This window comes from Lepisma saccharinum, chromosome 6, assembly GCF_977018435.1.
Source record: "Lepisma saccharinum chromosome 6, izLepSacc3.1, whole genome shotgun sequence".
NCBI lineage: Eukaryota > Metazoa > Arthropoda > Insecta > Zygentoma > Lepismatidae > Lepisma > Lepisma saccharinum.
In genome coordinates, this window is record NC_139234.1 from 69,834,462 (window position 1) to 69,844,209 (window position 9,748).

The following is a 9,748-nucleotide window of genomic DNA, read 5'->3' on the forward strand; positions in this document are numbered from 1 at the left end:
GAAGAAGCACGGTTTTAAGACTACTGGACGAACTGTCAATAAAGAGGCGCCACTCATTTGGACTGAAGTCAATTCCAATTGCTTCAAACAGACCGGTGACATTGTGGCAGAAGCAGACTACATCTTGACTTATGAAAAATCTGTAAAAACTTTGATGACGCTTCCTCTGATCTGCTATTTGCGCACTTTCATCTAATAAATTCCACTGCTTAAGCCCGGACGTCAAGAGTTCTGCATTGGACTTGGCGAGACCAAGATCTCTTATTAAGTCGTTAAGATCTTTTTGATTGGGGTAGTACGGGTTTCTCTCCTCAGCTCGAAAATTGTAAGTATCAAGATCAATGTCTTCCTCGCTCTCTGACTTACTACTCTCGTCTGAAGAGGGGAGCTTTTTCTCCGGAGGAGTGGGCACGGGAAACTCAGGGCAGTGTGGCACAGGGGCGATGGACGAAGGTATATCCGGATATATAATAGCTTGCGCATTCTTTCCAGCCCGACGTTTGGAAGGATCCACCATGCAAAAGTAGCAATTACTTGAGTGGTCAGTGGGTTCCCGCCAAATTCTTGGGATAGCGAACTTCATGGCTCTCTTTTCTCCTCTGTACCATCCTGCAAAAGACAAAAGACAAAAATCAACTAATGTGTATTTTCACAACATATTTCACATATGAGATATGTAGATATATATATTTAATACGCACAAAATTATATACTTTTATTAACTTTGTCAATCAGGTGCACAACTGCACCCAAACCTTGTGATTTAGGTGCATTACTATTGATTAGGTGCACTAGCAACTTACAAAACAGGATGTACAATTCAACATTAATGTGGGTAAAAATAAAGTATATAGCAGTTTATTAAATGTTAAACATGTAAGGTGTTAGTAAAAGTAATTTTTCAAAATCATTTGAAATAAACAAAAAATTCTAGGCCTCTTCAAGAAAACCCTAAATATTTAATATATAATTGAAATTATTAAAATTTTACATTTTAATTTTCCGTCTTACCTTCCAGAGTTTTTTTGCAGTTCTCGCAGGTGAAATGAGGTGCCCAGGTTTTGTCTTCTTCCCCTACAGACATGCCAAAATATGCTCTGTATGCTTCACACATTTTAGCAGATGCTTTCACAGAGTACTTATTTCCTCTTTTCTTGATAAAATGGCCACAGACATAACAAAATTCGTCTGCCATATACTTGCAGCCTCTTCATGCCATTGTAAACGTGTATCTAATTAGGCAGCTAGGATGACAATGAACCGCTTCAAACTGCACGATTTGCACTATTGTTGCTGACAGAATGCCAAGACCTGTCCATTTTAGTTATAGGGGAGACCAGTATATTGCTACAGCGTGCAATATGCCACGTTATTTATCTTCTTTATTCGTAATGAGAAAAAACGTGAACTGGAAAAGGGTAAATCTCAACACATCATTGTCCTGGCTACAAAAACAAAGTTTATGAGGAATAATAGCCATTTTCTATACTTTTGGAACACAAGGAATTAGGAAATAACAATTATTACCCAGGAACAGAAAAAATATTTTTTTTGTTACATTGTGTAATTTGATTAAAAGTTTTAAAAGCATCTTATGACAATAAAAATAATACATTGTGACACGTCCTTTCCCATTGCACAAAAATTTATTGTTATTAATTATCTTTTCTCTTGTGCAAATGTTTATTGTTTTTGTAATATTAATTACTGTAATTTACCTATCACTGATAATGTCAGGATAGTGACTAACCTGTATATAATTATCTTGTTAAGAGCTGTTGCCATGGGAATTACGAGTGTCTTTTCTCTTGACTTAAGAGTTCGGGCTTCGAGTTTTAAAGAGTGGTTAAGTTGAATTGTAAGAAGCTGTTATTTCTTTGACTGAAGTGGATTTTATGCACATAAGTATTTATTTTGCTAAGACGTAAAATATAATTCTTTTCTCTTAGCGAAAACTTGACTTTGATTTGTTTTGACCAACGAACGAAGAGAGATATTACCCCATACCCTGAGAGGCATCACGTGTATGCTTTCGAGTCTTTCATGTGAACTTATTATTTGTTCTTTTAGTTAAATCATGTTCTTTTGACTAAAGAACGTTTCAATATTTTGGCGCAACATCGCGGGGCCCGAAATCTGTTGTTTGGTTAGTGGTGTTCATTTTTGTGTGTTCGTGAAGAGTAATTGATTTGTGATTGTGGAGGAAATTCTGTGCTAGAAGAATATGGATAAGAAGATGTTGAGAAGTGCAAGTAAATCGTCGGCTGAGGAAAATGAATCTCCAGTGCAGTCAGTTCCAGTTACAGCAGACCTGCTTTCTTCAATACGGATTATGTTGGAGGAAAGTACAAGGGCTATGGAAACTAAAATTCAGGGAAACATTAGAGAAAGTTCCAGCAATCTGGAAGCAAAGATCCAAGAAAACGCCATTGCTTTGGATTCTCTGGAATCAAAAATTAAGGAAAACATTAGAGAAAGTTCCAGCAATCTGAAAGCTAAGTTTCAGGAGAATGTAGCCATGTTGGAACGCAGTTTGAACTTAAAGTTAGAGGAAAGTGGTAGAAATCTGGTGGAATCAGAACGGCGCTTAGAAGAGAAGTTTTCACAGGGTTATTCGAAATTCACAGAATCTGCTTTGGAGATGGGACAGAGACTGGACAATTTGACTGTAAAAATGGAAGAAAATCAACAGAAGATAAAAGAAAGCATTCAAATAGAGATCGTTAACTTACGTCAGACATGTGAAGTAAACTCTCTACAAGTGGAATCAAATGTGCAACAAGAAATTGCCCTGTTGAGAGAAGAGGTTGAACAATCTCAGGGTAACTTTCGTAAGGAAATCGCTGAAGAACAGAGCAGTTTCAGAAAGGAAGTGTTTGAAAATGTGAATCACCAGGTAACTGTTATCACAGACAAGTTAGAAGATACCATTAATCACAAAGTGGCAGAGAAACTTGCTGAGAATATAAATGAAACCGAGGGATACCGAAAAGCTGACGAAGAATGGAGGAATACAGTTGAAACTAAACAAGACAAATTTTCCTCAGATGTTGGTCATATCTGTAGTGAAATTGTTCATATTTCTGATCAGCTGAATAGGTTACAGATCCAGACGAACTCTGATCATCCTAAAATCCACCGTGTTGATGAAGGTTCTGGAAGATCGACATTTTATCCCATCTGTTCAGATGAAGCTTCAAACCTACAAGGAAAAACCTCACGGAAAAAGAGGTATAAGAAGATGAACGAATCCAGCTCCTCAGACAGTGAATCAACTGCTCGCAGCAGAAGAAACAGAAGAGAGCCTTCTTCACGCATTGTACACACTGGGGTAACTCCTAGGATGTCAGACATCAATTCTATGAGAAAGTTCGACGGCAATATTATCGCTACTTCAGCTGAAATATATTTAAAGGAATTGAATACAAACCTTGAAATTCTACAGATTCCTCAACATTATAGGCTTGAAATCATTCCACGTTTGTTAACTGGAAAGGCCTATCACTGGTTTTATTCGCATAAGAACGATTTCCGCACTTACTCTGATTTCTGCAGAGAGTTCAAGAAGCGTTTTGCTTCAACAGAAGCGAAAGAGAGAGAATTGGCGTCTGTGAGGACTAGGCGGTACAATAAGCAGAATGATAACAATGTGGAGGAATACGTTTGGTCTGTGTACTCTGCCTATAGGAATCTGAGTAATCATTACACCGAGCAGGAAGTAGTTAACCTAATCATCGGACAGCTACCTTTTAGAGTAAAGCAATTGTGCTTGGCTCATGCTCCGAACACCGTGGATCTCTTAGCGGATTTTGTTAAGAGATATGAGCAAGCAGAGGAACAAGATGCTTGGCGGTCTACATGGAGACGAGAAACTGGCTCTCAACAAAACAGCAGAGATGTTCAAAGAACGTCTAGAATTCGCTTAGTTCAGCAACAAAATAGGAGTAAACCAGCTGAGAGTCCATACCCTAGAAATGGAAATAATTACCGTCAACAGCGTCAGTTTAGATCACGACGAGAATATCCAGCTTCCAGAGGTAATCCTTACGATAGACCGTATCCTAACAGCGGGTTTTCTTCGCCAAGTCAACAACGTTTATCTCCACCGAGAGATAGCAATAATGCTCCCGGAACTCAAATGACGAGCAGTGGCGTGCAGACAGACATTGTCGAACCATATCCCAGCGTTGAGCAACAGCGTAGTGTGGCAGTAACGAGGAACTTCTGTTGGGATACCGGATCTAATCTTGACCAGGTGCGGGATTTTACCCCTCGCCTAGCATAGAAACGTCCCCTGATGTTAGGCAGTCTCGGGTGAAACTGGGGGCAGCAAAAGACTTTTCCCATTCTGGAGATGAAGATAAGAAACTCATACTTGTAATAAATCACGAGGAAAAGGAATTTAGATGTAAATTACGGCAAGCCGTTCAGTGTAAAAATTCAGTGAGAGCCCCAGAAATTAAGGCACGTGTGGCAAATGTAGACATAACCTGTGTAGTCGACACTGCAGCGGATGTCTCAGTGATGAGTTTAAATGTTTGGGCAAAAATAAAGCAAAATTTTCCCGGGGCTACGTTGCAATCTGTACCTGAAGTTAGACTTGTTGACTTTGCTGGAAAAAGTCGCACTAGAGTTGTTGGCAAACGTAGTATTGTGCTGGAAATTGCTGAGAGCGCCATTCCAATGGAAATCTTCATTGTTAAGGGTTTGCCTTCCGATTTGCTTTTGGGTTACTCGTTCCTGCAAAAGTATGAAGCAGAGATCAATCTTAAACATAGAAAATTATATTTAAAGGTGGATGGAGAGTCGATTGAAAAGGAGCTAGAAGAGGATAATTTCGTAGATAAGCATATGAGCATCCGGAAATTTGAAGCTACCTATGACAAGTGGACCACTCCTCCCGAAGATAAAAAAAAGAAGATTGACTCTAGTCTGTTGCTGAGCATGGATCAAAAAGCCAAACTGTATGAAATTTTCATGGGTCATAAGAAGGTGTTTTCGGACAGGCCTGGCACAGCCAAAGATTTAGAATGTGTAATCGAATTAATGAGTAATGTTCCAGTGAGCCAGAGACCATATCCAATACCTGTAGCAAAAGGAGAAAAATTGAAAACTGAACTGCAAAAATGGATAGATTGGGGTGTCATTGTGCCATGTAACTCGCCCTATTTAAATCCTCTTATTGTGGTAGATAAGCCAGACGGTACAGTAAGACCGTGTGTCGACTTTAGATCGCTCAACAAGCTGATTATTGTTCCAAGGCGTTCAGTTGAACCAATAGATGAAGCTCTCCAGAAGTTCAAAGGTGCAAAGTACTTTACCTCTTTTGATTTAGTATCTGGGTATCTTCAGATCCCAGTTAAGCCTGAGTGTCAGCGATACACGGCGTTTTCCTACAAAGGGCGTCAATGGATGTTTGCGAAGATGCCGTTTGGTCTTGCAAATGCAGTTTCAGTGTTTGTGTCAGCGATGCACTCCATATTTGGACCTGAAACTGATTCTTTCTTAACTCAGTACATAGATGATTTGTTAGTTTACGACAGTAATCTGCAGATGCATTTTCAGCATGTTAATTATGTTTTGTCTAGATTGAAGGAAGTCGGAATGACTGTAAAACCAAAAAAAAATGTGATCTGGTCAAATCCGAGATTTTATATTTAGGTCACATTATCTCAGGGGATTCTATCCGAGTAGATCCGAAAAAGAATGATGTTATTTTAAAGTTTCCTAGACCTAGATGTCGAAAGGATGTTCGAAAATTTTTAGGATTTGCTGGTTGGAGAAGGAAATATATTAACAATTTCGCTGTGAAGGTCGAGCCCCTCAGTCAGCTTCTGTCGAAAGATAAGAAATTTCAGTGGACCCATTTAGAAGATGAGGCTTTTGAGTTGATGAAACAGGAACTGATTAGTGCTCCTGCCCTGTCGCAGCCTGATTTTTCAAAGGAATTTTGTTTACAATCGGATGCATGTGCAAAAGGATTTGGCTGTGTACTTTTCCAAATTTTTGGACCAGATGTTCATGTTATCCAGTATGCCAACCGGAAGTTACGAATCAACGAACTCCATTTCTCTACCCATGAATTAGAGTGTCTTGCGATTTTGTTTGGAATCGAACGTTTTGCAGTTTATCTTAAAGGACGAAAGTTCAAAATTTATACCGATCACAAAGGTCTGCAGTGGCTGCAGAACAGTAAGAATTGGAACAGTCGCTTGACCCGCTGGTCGCTTAAAATACAATCTTACCAATTCGAAATAGTATATATAAAGGGAAAAGATAATTTCGTTCCTGATACATTATCACGCTATCCTGTAGGATTGGACAATGAAAGAAATTTGGAGACAGAGGTGCTACATTATCACATTAATCAGCTCTGGGAGGAAGATGAAGATATGGAAGTGAGTGAATGGAAGCTCGCTCAAGCCAATAATGATTTCTGCTCTGAAACCATGTTCCGATTGAAACAACCCAGCGAAGACGATGATTTGTCTCTTACTAGATTACGAAAATCATTTAAAATTCATCATGAATTACTATTTAGATGTTACGGTGGTGAGTCACCACAATACAAGTTGTGTGTTCCTAGTTCGAAACGACAGCCGTTGTTAAAATCTGTTCATGATGATTCTGGTCATTTTGGCATGGGAAAGTGTTACAGACAGTTGCAGTCGAGATACTATTGGAAAAAAATGAAAGCTGATATTTCAAATTACATACGGGATTGCCTCATATGTGCTAAGAGCAAGCCTGACAAATTAGGGATATTGAAAGAGAAGCTTCATATCAGTGGCAAGAGACCTCATGAAATGCTTTCGGTTGATATTATTGGAAAGTTACCGCCTTCTTCTGGTTACTGCTATATACTTAGCCTAATTGATGCTTTCTCCAAGTTTGTTACGATTTACCCTCTGCGAAGAGCCAGTACTTCTGAGATCATCCGGATAATGAAGGAGAGGTATTTTGTTCATTATCCAATTGTGAGAGTTATATTGTCCGATCAGGGATCCCAGTTCACTTCAAAATCTTGGAAAGAGTTTAGTGAATCCTTAGGAATAAGACATGTATGTACAACGCCTTATCATCCGCAAGGAAATCCAGTTGAGAGAACTAACCTGGAAATAGTACGTATACTTCGTGTGTACTGCCAACATGACCATCAGACATGGTCCAAGCATCTATATGATGTAGCTTGGTTGCTAAATAATTCTGTGTCAGATATCACCGGCTGCTGTCCAACTGAGTTATTCTTCAGACATCCAGTTTCATCTCACGTGCTGAGAAATTTTCCATGGCCTGAGGTGGAGGAGAAGGATGAAGAATGGGAGGATAAAATTATACAGGCACAGTTAAGGGAGCGATACGCTCTTCTAAGGAGGAAATTAAAACAGAAGTTGCATGCTCTGAACTTAGAGGAAGGCGATCTTGTGTTACTAACATGTCATCGGCTCAGTTCTGCAGTCAACAAAACTATTTCCAAGTTGTTCTATTTATGGACCGGCCCTTTCGTAGCTAGTCAATTAAAATATAACACTGCTCTTCTGTTGGACCCCAGAACAAGGAAAGAAGTGAAGAGGGTTAATTTTGACAACCTCAAGAAATTCAACTGTTCTCCTGAGATGAAGAGGAAAATCGTCAGTTACTGAATCCAAAATCTCCTAGACTGGTAGTTCGTCGTCGATTTTGATTTTTCTTTGGAGGGGGCAATTGACACGTCCTTTCCCATTGCACAAATATTTATTGTTATTAATTATCTTTTCTCTTGTGCAAATGTTTATTGTTTTTGTAATATTAATTACTGTAATTTACCTATCACTGATAATGTCAGGATAGTGACTAACCTGTATATAATTATCTTGTTAAGAGCTGTTGCCATGGGAATTACGAGTGTCTTTTCTCTTGACTTAAGAGTTCGGGCTTCGAGTTTTAAAGAGTGGTTAAGTTGAATTGTAAGAAGCTGTTATTTCTTTGACTCAAGTGGATTTTAAGCACATAAGTATTTATTTTGCTAAGACGTAAAATATAATTCTTTTCTCTTAGCGAAAACTTGACTTTGATTTGTTTTGGCCAACGAACGAAGAGAGATATTACCCCATACCCTGAGAGGCATCACGTGTATGCTTTCGAGTCTTTCATGTGAACTTATTATTTGTTCTTTTAGTTAAATCATGTTCTTTTGACTAAAGAACGTTTCAATTGTCATAACAACATATGAAAATAGTTAGGCTAAGTCCAAAGTTCCACATTTGTGCAATATTTATAATAATTTAGTCATATGATTACTCAACATTTTATTCAAATAATACAATTAAATGTCTGAAATTACTACTTAAACCTATTCCATTAAATATGATGTTTAAAAAAGCCAATTTGTGTATCATGACAGAATTGTCAAATTGTGAAATGTTCTGAATTCATATTCAAAACAGTTATTTTTGACTGACAAAATGAAAAAGCAAATGTTTTGAATCATATGTGTTCTTTCTGACAAGAAAGATATGATACTTTCAAATTTATAATTAAATTTATTGAAATTATGTACATTTGCATTGGCATCAAGGTTTATATACAAAGGTCAACTCTTTAATATTGTTCAATGATAATATAATGTCATACTTGGTATTTTGTATCAACATTCAAAAAATGGTAATTGTAATCATTAGATAAGTATATTGTGATATACATAGTAAAATAGCCGTAACAGAGCAAATATGTACATTTACTACACAAACATTCAAGCTGTTAAGCACTTATGGACAAAAATATAAAACAAAAACAATTGAAGATAACTCATACTAAAAAAATCTGGCTTGAACTAGTTGCTCTAATACTAGTTGTCTGTGACTTTAAGAGGGGCTCAGGATGGAAAAAAGATAAGTACAGATTTAGCAATATGGAATGGTGATATATTTGTACAATAATTGTTGCTTTTAAAGCATTAAACTGGGCAATGTTATAATAACTTGGATGTTTAAGTTATATAGAAGCCTTTTATGACTCGAATGAACTTTGAATATGATATAATCTTATAAAGATTCGAAAGTTGTGGAATGACACTGATATCTACACTATCTGGCCATTCGTCACCGGACACCCCACCAAAGGCATGTGGAAGCATCATGGTGTGGTCATGCTTCTCCTGGTATGGTCTTGGTCCCCTTGTGTTAGTGCGTGGAAACATGAATGCAGATGCATACCTAACGATCCTGGACAATTCTGCGCTACCGACATTGTGGGCACAATTCGGTAGTGGTCCTTATCTGTTTCAGCACGACAATGCCCCATGTCATACGGCAGGTGTGATCAACACGTGGTTCGAGGATATGGGTGTGCAAAAACTTGATTGGCCCGCCCAAAGTCCTGATCTCAACCTGAATGAGCATCTTTGGGACGAGTTGGAGCGCCGGTTGAGAGCCAGGCCACACCCCCCAAAAAACACTAAAGAGTTGTTCGCCGCTTTGCAAGAGGAATGGAGCAGGATTCCCGTCGAAACCTATCGCAATTTGGTGGACAGTCTTCCTCAGAGGGTTGTGGCTGTACTTGCTGCGAAAGGTGGCCCCACACGATACTGACGGACGCCTGAAACCGGATTAAAGTACTCGTTCCAGGTGTCCGGTGACGAATGGCCAGATAGTGTATAATAGATGCCATGTTGAATTGGAAGCAGTGAATAGGTATCTGTTTTCATCTTCCTTAACGGGCAGGCTTGTAAATGTTACAGTTCCTCAAATGAGTGCTTGGAGGACGGTTG